Raw genomic sequence first — 14,205 nt, 5'->3', positions numbered from 1 at the left:
CATATTTTTATCGTTTGGTATTTGTGATGCGATGTTTAGCATTGTGTAATCGTTTGGCTATTTGTGATGCGAAATTTTAAAAGCATATTTTTATCGTTTGGTATTTGTGATGCGATGTTTAGCATTGTGTAATCGTTTGGCTATTTGTGATGCGAAATTTTAAAAGCATATTTTTATCGTTTGGTATTTGTGATGCGATGTTTAGCATTGTGTAATCGTTTGGCTATTTGTGATGCGAAATTTTAAAAGCATATTTTTATCGTTTGGTATTTATGATGCCAAGTGCTATGACGAATTTTGCTGAAATTGAATAGAAGTGTGACTTGAGGGTTATTTTAAAGGGAGAAAACTGGTTGCTTGCCTAGTTTTCAACATCTTTTTTTTTTTTATCTACATATATTTATATACAAAAATAAAAAGAACTTTGTCTTCTTATATTCGGAAAATAGAATAACTGGTACTATGGCCCCGAAAAGCGCCCAGAAGTCATTACTGCCTTAGAAAGTCACATAAAACGTTAGGTCGGCGGGGATTGTTATCTACCAACAGCAATTCCCAGTTGCTTTGTTCGTGGTGACAGACATCAAAGCCCGAATCCCTGGACTAATGTCAACCGACAGTGGCTCTCACTCCAACGATAGCGCTTCCGAGACATCCTCTCCTTAGGAAAAAAAGAAAGAAGCAGACAGTAATCTGTTCTCTAACAGGCCATTAGTGAATTCGTCTTTCTTAATTAGCTCCAAATTACTTCGCCGTGTTATCAAGAAGGGGTCAACAGCACAGCGGTCTGTCGTTTGAACAAAGTTGCCTCTCTGCTGTTCCATCCACATTCACTTAACAAAGTCACATTTCTTCTTTGTTATTTTTCGATACGTTTAACGCAAGTGGATTAAAAGAAAGAAAAAAGATTGATCCTACGCTTCGAAGATTAATTTTAATTTAATTTTTATTTTATTATCTTTTTGCAATAATCAATTTGTAATTTTAAAAACTCAAAATTACAGATCGATACATTTCAAATAGTGCAACATAATGACACCTCACTGTAAAGGATACCCCAGATTACAGATATATAGACTTCAATTAGTACAATACTAAGGTAACTCGTTAGAAAGAGTCAACGCAACTTGTAAGGTTACCCCAAATTACATCTATAGATTCCAGTTAATACACTGCCAATGCGACTCGTATCCGCGTAATAGTCGAAGAAAATATTAAGCGCAAACTCAGCGTTCTGGTGGGCATTTATGAGAGTTTGAAGAGTAGGGTAGATGCCCTTGAAGGAATTAAAATGGGGGCCCCATTAGCTCTCGGCGCTGGTTGAACTGTTGGTAACTCTATTGTCAGTTACTGTTGGTAACTCTATTGTCAGTTACTGTTGGTAACTCTATTGTCAGGGAAATGGCAAATATATTGTGCAAAATTGTCAAATTCTAACAGGGAGCTAAACGGTCAAAAACTAGAGGAGTTCCTGGCAAACGCACCACTAACTGTATTAAACCTCCCACACAACCTGCCGACCTTCTGCAATATGTTGTGGGAGTCAACTATAGATGTCACCATGGCCTCCAGAAACATAGCCAGCAATATTACTGGGCGGTCGGTCCAAGATGCCTGGACCACCTCCGACCACAGTGCCATAACCTTCCAGTTTACCTGCTCACTAACTAGGAACCCAGTACCAAGACAAATACAGCACAGGTACGCTATTCAGAAAGCAAATTGGGACACCTTCCAGACTGAAATCTCAGTTGCCTTACAGGAACATAATGCCGAACTACAGAGCACTAGCAATCCGGAACTCCTTCAGTGGAAGACAACAGCCCTCATCACTCAGGCCTGTGAAGCTGCAATACCTAGGAAACACCCAGCCCCAGGTGCAGTGCCATGGTGGAACCGGGACCTGCAGCACCTTAGAAAGGAAACACAGATCCGACGCAAGGCTTTTCAAAGGGCCAGAAGATCTTGGCCAGCTGCAGAAGTGGAGGCCTTACGGCAGCAGTAGAGAGAAGCGAGAAATGACTACATTGCGCAGATACGTCATTGCAAACAGGAGACTTGGCAGCGATTGGTCACAACAACTGGCAATAACGATCCCTGGGTGGTGGTCTACAAGATCACCACAAACAAGCTCCCTCGGGGGAGGTTGTCACTACTACTAGAACTACACAAGGTGCCATGACTACAAACTGGGAAAGCACCATAAACAATATTCTTGATGTGGTCTTTCGACCACCAGCTGAACTGCAGACTGACAATCAGAAGAAAATGTGCCAAGATAATGCGACCTACAATAACCAAGCAATGGAAATGCCTTTCACTAGGGAGGAGCTAACTGCAGCAGCATCAACTATCATAGGAAACCAATGCCCAGGGCCAGACCAGACCTGCTAGAACCAGAAATTCTTAAAAAGACAGTGGAACATGCCCCTGACCTGATGCTAAATCTTTACAACAAATGCCTCCAGGCAGGAGCCTTCCCAACATCTTGGAAAGTTGCCAATGTCAAACTTTCCTAAAAAATCCTTCCAAGTCGCCTATCCTACCAGACTATTACAGGCCTATAGCCTTGCTCTCCGTGGTCAGCAAGCTCTTCGAGCGCCTATTACATTGCTTGTCTCCACATCACTACAATACTGCAGGACTAACAACGCCCAACCAGTTCGGCTTTCGACAGGGTCATTCTGCCATAGATGCTCACCAGCACCTCCTGGGGAAAGTGGAGAACTGCAACAGAAAATACTTCTTGGTGATCTCTGTGGACTTCGTTGGGGAGTTCGACACACTTTGGTGGCCGAGCGTCCTGGCCAGACTTGGAGCGGCAAATCTTCCCAGAAACTCTATCAGACCTTACAGAACTACCTATCCAAGAGATTCATAGTAGTGAATGCGCCCTATCAGACCCTCTCTAGAAGCATCCACTGGGGCTGCCCTCAGGGTTCGGTCCTGGAACCATTCCTATGGAACATCGTCTCAGACCTCGGAGAAGTGGATGCTCAAGCATTTGCCGATGACCTCATTCTCTTCGTCTCGGCGAAGTCAAGGGCAAAACTGGAAGAATCTGCGAACCTGGCCTTGGAGCTACTGCAGAACTGGGCAAAACAGAATCACCTGAGAATATCACCAGAAAAAACAAACTCAGCCTTTCTGAAAGGGAACTTGGACCTACGACGGCCTCCTCAAATTAAGATAAACCAGACGACAATAAAATTCTCTAAACGACTCAAGTATCTAGGGGTCATCCTAGACCACAACCTATCTTTCAAAGACCACCTACAAAACATCCGAACCAAGATTAGGAAATATACTGCCCTCGTTGCTAGGGTGGCTCGAAGGGACTGGGGCCTTGGTCGGCGTACGCTACATATCTTCTACAAAGCCATATTCATACCTATCATCACAAGGCTACTACCGCAGTCAACCGACGTATCATCGACTCAACCCAAAATCGATTCTACTGTTTATTTCTCGTGCCTGCAGCACGGTGAGCACCCACACTTTACAGGTCCTGACTGGAGTTCTCCCCCTTGACCTGGAGATTGTGGGCAACGGATTACTTTACCATCTGGCAAAGGGCACCTCAAGGACTTGTCTCGGACAAACAACTGACCCAGCAAATAACCGCACCGCTGAAAAGAAGAGGCTCTACGCTCACCTGCTGCAGGTGTGGCAAGAGAGATGAACAAACTCCCATACAGGAGAGATAACCAGAAAGATTATACCTGACGTCGGCAGGGTCTACCCTAAGGTTTCCCAATATGGTTCTCACCTGGACTCCATGCGGCATACCTTCTCACCGGACATGATTCCATCAATGCCAATCTTTTCCTTTTGGGAATTGAAGAGGACCATATCTGTGTTTGCGGTGGTCTGGAGAGCTGGCAACACCCAATGTATGATTGCCAGCTTTATGACGACCTCCGAAACATCCTAATAACAAAGATCCTATTCAAAATCGAATAGGATCCAAATGAGTTCACACTAAACTCATTTGGCGTTTCTGCTCAATTTTCTTAACCCCCACTGAGGGAAAATTTTATTTTATTATATATATATATATATATTTTTTTTTTAGGTCCTAACCACTGAAATTTCAGGGAATTAGGTGGCAGGACCAGCCAGAGTAAATATTTCAATACTAGTGTACTTGGTCTTTCTCCACGAGGCATAGTGTGACAACATAGAGGCAACCAGAGAGAGTAATACTCTTGATCTGGTTATCAGCAGTGATCATTCGTGTATTAAGAATTTGCAGATAAAGGAACCACTAGGTGGCAGTGATCACAGTGTACTGATGTGGGATTTACTTAAAGATTTAATTACCATCAGGGGTAAAGGAAAGGGTTTTTGCTTCCGTAAAGGTGACTACAGTGGTCTCCGACAGTTCTGTACAGTGGGATCAACTGACGCTGCTACCAACAGTAAATTCTAAGTGGGAAGCATTCAAGGAATTAATCGTGGATGCTACTAAAAGTTTCAAATCTATTAAGAAATATTGTTCAAGGTTTAGGCCTAAATGGTTATCAAATGAACTAATGAGACTCGTGACAGAGAAGAAAAATGCATGGGATGCATATAAATTATCAAGCGAATCAGAAGACTATGGCAGATAAAAGCTTGTCTGTAATCAGGTCACAAAAGAGGTTAGGCAGGCGAAGGCAGATTACGAGAAATCCTTGGCAAAAGATGCTAAGAAAAACAGCAAGGATTTCTTTACTTATATAAACTCTAAAAGGAAGGGGATGAATCTGATTGGTCCACTTGACATCGATGGTTCGACTGTTGATGATCCTGCTCAGATAGCAAACAAACTGAATGAGTATTTTGCATCTACATTCACACATGAGTGATTATTGGTACTTAATGATTTTGTAATAACTGAAAGCAAAGTGGAGGAGAAATTGTTGAAGTTAAACATAAGAAAAGCACCCGGGGTGGATGGGATCTATCCAGTTATATTAAAGGAGGCGGCAAAGCAACTAAGCAAACCCTTAGCCATAATTATGAGAACATCCTTGGACTCAGGGGAGGTCCCCACGGACTGGAGATGTGCAAATGTATCCTCAATTCACAAAGGGGGATTCATTTGCAAACAGACCAGTTATTTGAACTTCTGTTCCGGGTAAAATAATGGAGTCGCTGGTTAAAGATGCATTGCAGGATCATCTAGACAAGACTGCAGCAATAATTCAGACACAGCATGGGTTTGTTAAGGAAAGTCTTGTCTGACAAATTTGATAGGATATTATGATGTGGATATTATGATATTATGATAGTCTTCCAAATGAACTGGATGCAAAAAATAATTTTGATATCATATATTTGGATTTCAGGAAATCTTTTGACACTGTTGCGCATGGAAGACTATTGTACAAATTGGAGCAGAATGGTATTAAGGGTAAGTTGCTACAATGGATAAAAGGATGGTTGATGGGAGGAGATGGGTGCTGCTCTTCTTGGACTAATGTTATTAGTGGAGTCCCACAGGGTTCGGTGTTGGGTCCACTGTTGTTTTGTATACCTGATATACCTTCATCAATGATATTGATGAAGGTATATCAGGCTTAATGTCGAAGTTTGCAGATGATACAAAGGTTGGCAGGGTTGTTAATGACAGTAATGGCAGTGTGCTACCGCAACAGGATCTAGATAATTTGGGCAGATGGGCTAAGAAGTGGCAACTGAAGTTTAACATTGACAAATGCAAAGTACTGCATATGGGTAGAAGTAACCCCAGAGAAACGTACCAACTGTGTGGTACTACACTTAGGTTGGTAGAAAATGAAAAAGACCTGGGAGCAATTGTGCAGTCAGATATGACGTTTACTGAGCAATGCAGACAGGCTACCTGGGCAGGTCATGGGGTTTTGTCAATGATATACAGGAATTTTGCTAGCAGGGAGAAGGAGGTTATTGTCCCTCTGTATAAGGCAATGGTCAGGCCACGCCTTGAGTACTGCGTACAGGTCTGGAGGCCTCACTTTAGGAAGATATAGATTTACTTGAGCGTGTACAGAGAAGGGCAACAAGATTGGTGAGGGCAATGAAGGGATCCTCTTACCAAGAGAGGCTTAAGTTCTGCAAATTGCAGTGGCTGGAGACTAGGCACCTCCTCTTACCAAGAAAGGCTTAAGTTCTGCAAATTGCAGTGATCTGATTGAGGTGTATAAGGCCTTGAATGGGTTGAGCACGCTGAATTCTGATGGGATCCTTCCACTTGTTCAGATTACGAACCTAAGACAGAGGGTGGTAATCGGGGCATAAATTCAAATTAAGAAAAGACAGATGGAGAATAGATGTGCGGAAATTTGCCTTTAGCCAGCGGGTGGTTAATTGCTGGAACAAATTTCCATCTGTCGTGGAAGTTGATAGGTTGAATAAATTTAAGGAGGAACTGGACAGGCATTTGGAGGGTATGGTGTGATTTTTTTTTTTTTTTTTTTTTGGCTGATGCTGTATAAGCTTATACACTTGCTTTCTTGCATCACATGCCACTGCTACTACTACTACATTGGGCTCCAGCAGGATCCTGCGGCTAAATGGCCAGAAGAACAACGATACACAACACTACACTCATACAATATTCATACACTTTTAAATCTCTGGCCTTTACAGTGAACTGTTACACCCACAATGAAAGCAACGCGGAGATGGGGGGAACCCCTGGTGCCGTTAGACACGAACACACTATACACTATATACACTATACAGGGAGCTAAATGATTTTGTGATAACTGAGCGGAAAGTGGAGGAGAAATTGTTGAACCTGAACTTAAGAAAGGCACCATATCAAGGCGACTTATTGCATGTTACATCAAATTACAGATCTATATATTTCAATTAGTGCGATACCAAAACAACTCCATATGACAGTGGAGGAAGATTTATGTTAAAAAGAAGTAAAGTGGATCCTAGGATAGTGAATCTTTTCCAGTATGTTCAGGTGTGGAGAACGCCTGAACAGCGCTTACAACCTGTGTACGTTATGTGAAGTGCCAGTTGAGAGGGGTTGTTATCGTGGTATTCACTAGATCCATTGCAGTACATGAAACCATCAAAGTTGCATGCTAAATTGTACCTGTATGTCCGCAACATTATGCCAATTTTATGGAGCCGGACCTTGCACCTTCCAATGCGACAACAAAGTCACAAAGCAAGGATTGTAAGAGAATAATGTCAGAACTTTGCACTGGCCAGCACACAGTGCCAATTTCAACCCAACTATATTTTTTTGGGATGAATTGGTAAGCAAATGAATAATGGTCCAGAATACGCCCGGATTTGTATCATTAATTAGTATACAGGCTTTCAAGTATCCTATTTTCACTAAATCTGAAGTATGGAAATAAACCGGAAGTTATGAGAGAAGTAGGAAGTGATCGCAATATCGTAAATGCCTTCTGGATGGTAAGTTTTCTATCACTTCAGGTACATCTTTGTGTTCCAATCTCTCTCTCTGCATTTCGCTACCTTTGACTGAACCACTTCAATGAATTGCAGTACCCCCATCTTAGAATACTCGATCACAACAATTTTCTCGATGTCATCCGCCTTCGTTCTTTTATTTCTGCGCGAACGTGGATATTTTGTCTACTCCACACGACCTAGTTTCTTAAGATGTTGGATTTATGATGTAGGAGAAGCAAAGCCCTCTCCTTCTGGTAAAAAATTGTTTTTCCCGTGTGTTCTGTGAGTCGACCATCGTGGAAGTACATTTTGTAGAGAGCACTTGAAAAACAACCGGGTTGCTTCTAGAATCAGAAGATTGCCAGAAGCATTTGCGAGCTCTCTTTCTCTTTACTTAGCACAGGTTAGCGACCCCTTTTTCTTTCTCTTCCGCCTGCAATGTTTTTGTCTGTTTATGGAACACGAAAAATGAACTTGTTTGGAGTCGTTGTAGCTCTGTAACCATGGTAGCTATCTCCCAAAATCTGTTTCACGTACGACGATCGAAGATCCGCTTTAATTGCATCAGTAGTACGATTAAATTTATCTTTCTATTTATCCTTTCTCTCTTTATCTTCATATATTTCTGCTGGTTCGTTGTTTTAAATAATCACTGGATTTTTTTTACGCAATGAAACAGTCGTTGGTTGAAAAGTTGAGTTTTTGAACAATCAAAAGAGTCCAGTTTTTGAACAATCAAAAAATTAGATTTTTTGAACAATCAAAAAATTAGATTTTTTGAACAATCAAAAGCGTCCAGTTTTTGAACAATAAAAAAAAGTAGTTTTTGAACAATGAAGAGAGTCCAGTTTTTGAACAATGAAGAGAGTCCAGTTTTTGAATAATGAAGAGAGTCCAGTTTTTGAACAATCAAAAGAATCCAGTTTTTGAGCAATCAAGAGAGTCCAGTTTTTGAGCAATTAAAAAAGTAGAGTTTTTGAACAACAAGAGAGTCCAGTTTTTGAACAATAAAAAGAGTCCAGTTTTTGAACAATCAAAAGAGTCCAGTTTTCAGGCAGTCGAGTTTTTAACTAAAAAATCAACGCTCAAATTTTTAAGCAGAGTCGAGTGTTTAAAGAATAAATCAGTTTAGTTTTTAACCAAACAGTCTAGATTTTTTAAACTATCTAAAGAGTCGAGTTTTTAAACAATCAAACAGTTCGAGATATTAAACAAATTGTCCAGTTTCGGCAATCTATCATCAAGGTTTAGCAATCAAACAATCGAGTTTTCAACCAAACAATCAGAAAAGCCGAGTTTTTAAACAAGCAGTCGAGTTTTTAGACAATCAAACAGTTCAGTTTTTTAGTCGAGTTTTCAAATAATCAAACCGTCGAGTGTTTAAATAAACAGTAGAGATTTTAAACAAACAGTCGAGTTTTAGTCAATCAAACAGGTAAAGTTTTAAAACAATCAAACAGTCGAGTTTTTAACCGAACAATCAAAAAAGTCGAGTTTTTGAACAATCAAAGAGTCGAATCTTTAAGCAATCAATCTTAACTCGAGTTAAGATTTTAAATAATCAAAGAGCCCACTTTTTAAACAAACAGTTTAGTTTTTTAACCAATAATCAAACAGTCGAATTTAGAAACAAACAATCGAGTTTCTGGACAATCAAACAATCGAATGTTTAAGCAATCAAACAGATAAGTTTTTGAACAATCAAATTCAAATTTAGAAGAAAATTAAAGTAAGTGTTTCAAGTAGTCGAGTTTTCAAATAATCAAACCGCCTATTATTTAAACAATCAAACAGTCGAGTTTTTTTTACCAAAGAGACGAGTCTTGAAGCAATCAATGAATTTAAGTTTCTTAACAACTCAAGTTAAGAGTTTAAATAATCAAAGACTCCACTTTTTAAACAAACAGTTTAGTTTTTAATCAAACAATCAAACAATTTAGTTTTAAAACAAACAATCCAGTTTCTACACAATCAATCAGTCGATTGTTTAAGCAATCAAAGAGATAAGTTTTTAAACAATCAAATTCAAATTAAAAAAAAAATTAAAGTACGTGTTTAAACGATCAAAGAGTCCAGTTTTTAAACAATCAAGTAGTCGAGTTTTCAAACAATCAAACCGCTGAGTGTTTAAACAATCAAAAAGTCGAGATTTAAACAGTGAAGTTTTATCAATCAAACAGTTTAAGTTTTTAAACAATCAAATAGTGGAATTTTTAAACAATCGAAGAGTCGAGTCTTTAAGAAACCAATGAGATTAAGTTTTTAAAAAACCAGAGTTAAGATTTTGAATAATCAAAGAGCCCACTTTTTAAAAAGTTTACTTTTCTAACAAACCGAGTGTTTAAACAATCAAACAGTCGAGATTTTAAACAAACAATAAAAAAGTCAAGTTTTTAACAAAACAATGAAAACAGTGGAGTTTTTAAATAAACAGTCGAATTTTTAAAGAATCAAACAATCGAATCGAGTCTTTAAGCAATCAATGAGTTTAAGTTTTTAAAGAACCAGAGTTTAAATAATCAGAGTCCACTTTTTAAACAGTTTAGTTTTTAACCAAACAATTAAATAGTCGAGTTTTCAAACGATCAAACAGTTTAAGAATGTTTAAGCAATGAGACAGTTAAGTTTTTAAACACTCAAATCTAGTGTTTAAACAATCAAAGAGTCCAGTTTTTAAACAGTCAAAGAATCTTGTTTAGAAAGTGGACTCTGATTGTTGAATTTGAAAACTCAAACAGTCGAGTTTTCAAATAATCCAACAGACGACCTTTTAAACAATCGGAGTCAAGTTTTTAAACAACAAAACAATCGATAACGTGATATCAGAACAACACAGACGCGCAACAATGCAGACATGGAATCAGTCGATTTATTCATGGGTAAAATCGCATTCTTTTGGAACGAGTTTATAAAGTTTGAAAAGTGGGATTTTTTTTTTGTAACGTTCCGCGTAACTTGGAGCTCCTTTCGAATAATAAAAATATTTCTCATTAACCCAGTTTCTATCCTATTGTTTAAGTCAACGCTACGACGACATAAAAGGCGTAAATGAATGTGATTATGGCCGAGAGCCAGCGTTTTAAAACAGGACAGTTCATTCATTTCATTTACCAAAAACAGATGCCAACATAAGGGATGTTTAATAGCTGGATTCATGTTCAAAAACGAATTTCTAATAAACACACAAAGACTTCAGAAAGGCATAAAAACTCGTTCTTAATAAAAATGGATAAAATTTAAACGCCGCCCTTGTTTTGTTTTGCTCTTTTTGAACGTGTCCTGAATTTTCCCTAATGGACACTCCACCATCTTTCTCTCACTCCACTTAAATGTCAAGGGGCTTTCGTGATATGCAGATGGAGAGATACGTCGCTCAATTACTGGCTCACTATGTCACGGAACTCGTGCTTTACATGCCAGAAGCGCATCTCTGGACTCAAAGTGTTCTTCACTTCTAAGAATCGGGGAGAGTTTTCTTAAATCCATGGATCATTTCTTCTTAGATAGCCATCATCTCTGATGGCAACTTTCCAAAAATGGGAGCGAAGTTCGGTATTTGTTCATCGATAGTGTAGTAGAAAGGGGTTAAGTCATGTATGAGGTGATGACGCGAATACGGGGGGGATGCACCCCCGAACTGTGCACGTGCAGACCTTTTTTTTGGAGTTCTGGTCTGCACTGCTCAACAAAATTAAGAGAACATGTAGGGTGCCATAGAATAACGATGAAATGAGGAGACAGAGACACTTTGGACAGGTGTAAGGGACATTTATGGGGGTTGTATAAGAATTACCAAAAAGGACTCATTACAGAAGTCGATACAAGATGCTCGAAAACATTGTCACATGACATCAGTATGGCCTATGCTCCCCTCCAAGGGCTAAACAGCCCTAACAGCGGTGAACCTCGATATAAGGGTGTCTCTAAGATCCTGTGGCAACAAATCCCATCCTTCCACCAGCACAGACCTCTCCAGTGACCCAGGAGTTGGTTGTCCGCGTGCAATTCGAGGCCCAAGGGCGTCTTGAGGACAGGGCAGGACATTGTAGGGTTCTGTCTTGCTATTAGAGCCAGATCTGTTCTGGTTGATGTAGCCCTCGGGCGACTTTGGACCGCTCTTCTTGTAATGGTTCCTGTCTCCTGAAACTGCCTCCATAGTTCCGAGACGACACTGCTTGACACATCAAACTGGACTTGCCATCATGAGTATTGGAGATTGGCTGTCACACTGAGCAAGTGGGTTAGAAAAAACGTGAAAAATAGAAAAATCTACAATAAATAGAAAAAATCGCCAAAAAAGTAGAAAAAATCACCGAAAAGTAGAATTTTTTTTGAGGAAGTAGAAAAATCTTCAGAAAATATAAAAAACATTTTCATAAAGCAAAACTTAAGAAAGTAGAAAAAATCTTTGGAAAGCAGAAAAAATAAAAACGGAAAAAATTTAAATAACTAGAAAAATCCTCCAAAATATAAAAATAATCTCTAGGAAATAGGAAAAACGTGAAAAATGGAACTTTAAAAAAATAGAAAAATATTCAGAAAAAAGAAAAAATTGGCAAAAAGGAGAAAAATATTTTCGGAAAGTAGAAAAGAAACACGAAAGGAATTTAAATAGAAAAAAAATCTTAATAAATATCGATGGGGTAGAAAATATATCTCGAAAATTAAAAAATAAAAAATTTCTTGAAATTAGAAAAAAAATCAAAAATAGTAAAGATCATCAGGAAATAGAAAAAAATCTGAAAAATTAGAAAAATCAGCAAAAATATAGAAAAAAAGTGCCGAAAAGCAGAAAATTTTCTTCAGAAAGTAAAAAAATCTTCAGAAAATATATAAGATATTTTCATGAAGGATAACAGAAAAAAGAAAAAGAAAAACAGAAAGTAGAAAAAATATTCTAAAAGTAGAAAAATGAAAACGAAAAAAATTTAAATACCTAGAAAAAATCCCCAAAAATAGGAAAATAACTCACCTCTTTGGCAATCTCTAGAAAATAGAAAAAACGTCAATAATAGAAAAAGAACTTTAAAAAAATAGAAAAATATTCAGGAAATAGAAAAAATCGAGAAAAATAGAAAAATGTCTTTAGAAAGTAGAAAAGTCTTAAAAAAATACTGTTTATCTCGAAAATCGAAAAAAAAAATCTGAAATAAGAAAAAAAAAAAGAAAAAATCGCCCAAAAATTCGAAAAATCAGTAAAAAAATGAAAATTCTTCGTAAAACAGTAACCAAGCCTTTAAAAAAATAAAGAAAAAACATTTCTTGAAGAATTGTATCTATTTTCATAAAATTTTAAGAATAAATCTTTTTCTCCTAAGATTTCTTCTTAAAACTTTCTTTTTCACTAAAACAGTTCTATTTTTTGAAGAATTTTTTCTTAAGATTCTTATTTTCTTTAACAAGGGGTCGGGAGGGATGGACAAAATTCCTCGCATTATTCGAGGAGGTCGCATAAAGAAGAGGTTAAGCAATTACGAGACCTCCAGTCTCTCTTTTCATCATATTCTAACGCATCACCCGCTCGGAGAATTAACCTCAGTTTACGAGACGTTGTCATTAAGACCACCCTACCCTCATCCCCGGCCACCCCGCTCCCGTTAAGAGTGTGTCGCCGCGGGTAATCGCTTAAATATGTAACGAGTCTCGCACCTCTTTGGCATACGAAATAAAGCTCGATCCGAGAGCAACAAATGGACTTTTATGTCTGTTTCATCGCCCGTTGTCATGGTGAAATCATCTTTATGGTTTGTTTCTGTTATCTGCTGGCAGAATCATCGTTTGCCGAGAGCGTGCTTCTTTATTGTTACGTCAAGCCGCTGGTCGTCTGCCCGTTGCCAAAGACGCGAATTCAACAGATGAAAAACAAACCGCGGTAATTGCCCGCACTTTTACCTTTACGATGGCGTCTGAGAACTCTCAGGATTTACGGAGTAACGATTTTTCACCACCCGAAGTGTACATCACGAAGGGGGGCAGACGTAATTGGCACAACAAATATATTGATCGGCATTGTCCTTTTGACAATAACGGACTCAATTTGGTGCGTAACTGTCAATGGGGGAAACCTGAAAGCGACAGTAATACGGCGCCCGATTATAGGAGACGTGGTAGCGCGGTGGATGAGCGTACCTCTTTTATCTCTCTCTTCATCACGAGTCTTTCATAAACAGTACAAAGATTCCCACAGTTTCGTCCCACCCTACTCTAGTGAGAATGCACGATAGAAAAAGAAAAAACGAAAATACCTCGTTTGCAATGTGGAAAGATCTCCTGCGGATGCTTGTGGCGTTCGCTGGACTAGTGAAGGCGGAAGGCCACGATGGCTAGGCCGGCATGTGGCTCGGGTCTCGTGGCAAACATACCCAAACCCTCCAGGATAGTAAGCAACCTCCCGACAGCCAAACGAACCGAGTGGCGAACTCAGGAACGCTAAGGTGGCGTTGGAAATTTTGCTGCGTACACTAGCGACCGCATCTGCATCGCCGACAATCGAGTGTGGACTTGGACGCAGGTGACGTCTGCGTTGCTAAGGGCAACCGAGGTACTATCGATTTTCTACTCATTCATTTCATGTTCTAGGTGCTTTCTCGGGGCCTGCGCGAGCGCCCTCTCTCTCTCTCTCTCCCTCTCCCTCTCTCTCTCTCTCTCTCTCTCTCGCTCTTTCCTCCGATCGAGCGTACTCGCTGATGCGGTGCATGAATACCAAACGTGAGATTCCTTAGCTTATGTAAGAAAATTGACCGTCTTTTCTATACAAAGTCGATTGTGTGACCGAATTCACCGCTCTAAGCAATACGT

The 14,205-nt window shown here is 39.2% G+C and overlaps 1 protein-coding gene across 1 annotated transcript in view; it reads right to left on the bottom strand.

Annotated features, from left to right (window-relative positions):
- LOC150075469 (GTP-binding protein Di-Ras2-like) overlaps nt 1-13,864 on the bottom strand; it is a 49,502-nt gene extending 35,638 nt beyond the window's left edge. Inside the window, exon 1 of the mRNA XM_090389094.1 lies at nt 13,653-13,864. The gene's annotated coding sequence lies outside the window, so the exon portion shown is untranslated. The remainder of the gene's footprint in view (nt 1-13,652) is intronic.
- Nucleotides 13,865-14,205: the final 341 nt, after the last annotated feature.

Source organism: Mastigoproctus giganteus, chromosome 14 (genome assembly GCF_048544385.1).
Source record: "Mastigoproctus giganteus isolate SK-2022 chromosome 14, ASM4854438v1, whole genome shotgun sequence".
In the NCBI taxonomy this organism is placed as follows: domain Eukaryota; kingdom Metazoa; phylum Arthropoda; class Arachnida; order Uropygi; family Thelyphonidae; genus Mastigoproctus; species Mastigoproctus giganteus.
The sequence above is the reverse complement of the archived record's forward strand: the minus strand, read 5'-3'. Positions and strand labels throughout refer to the sequence as shown.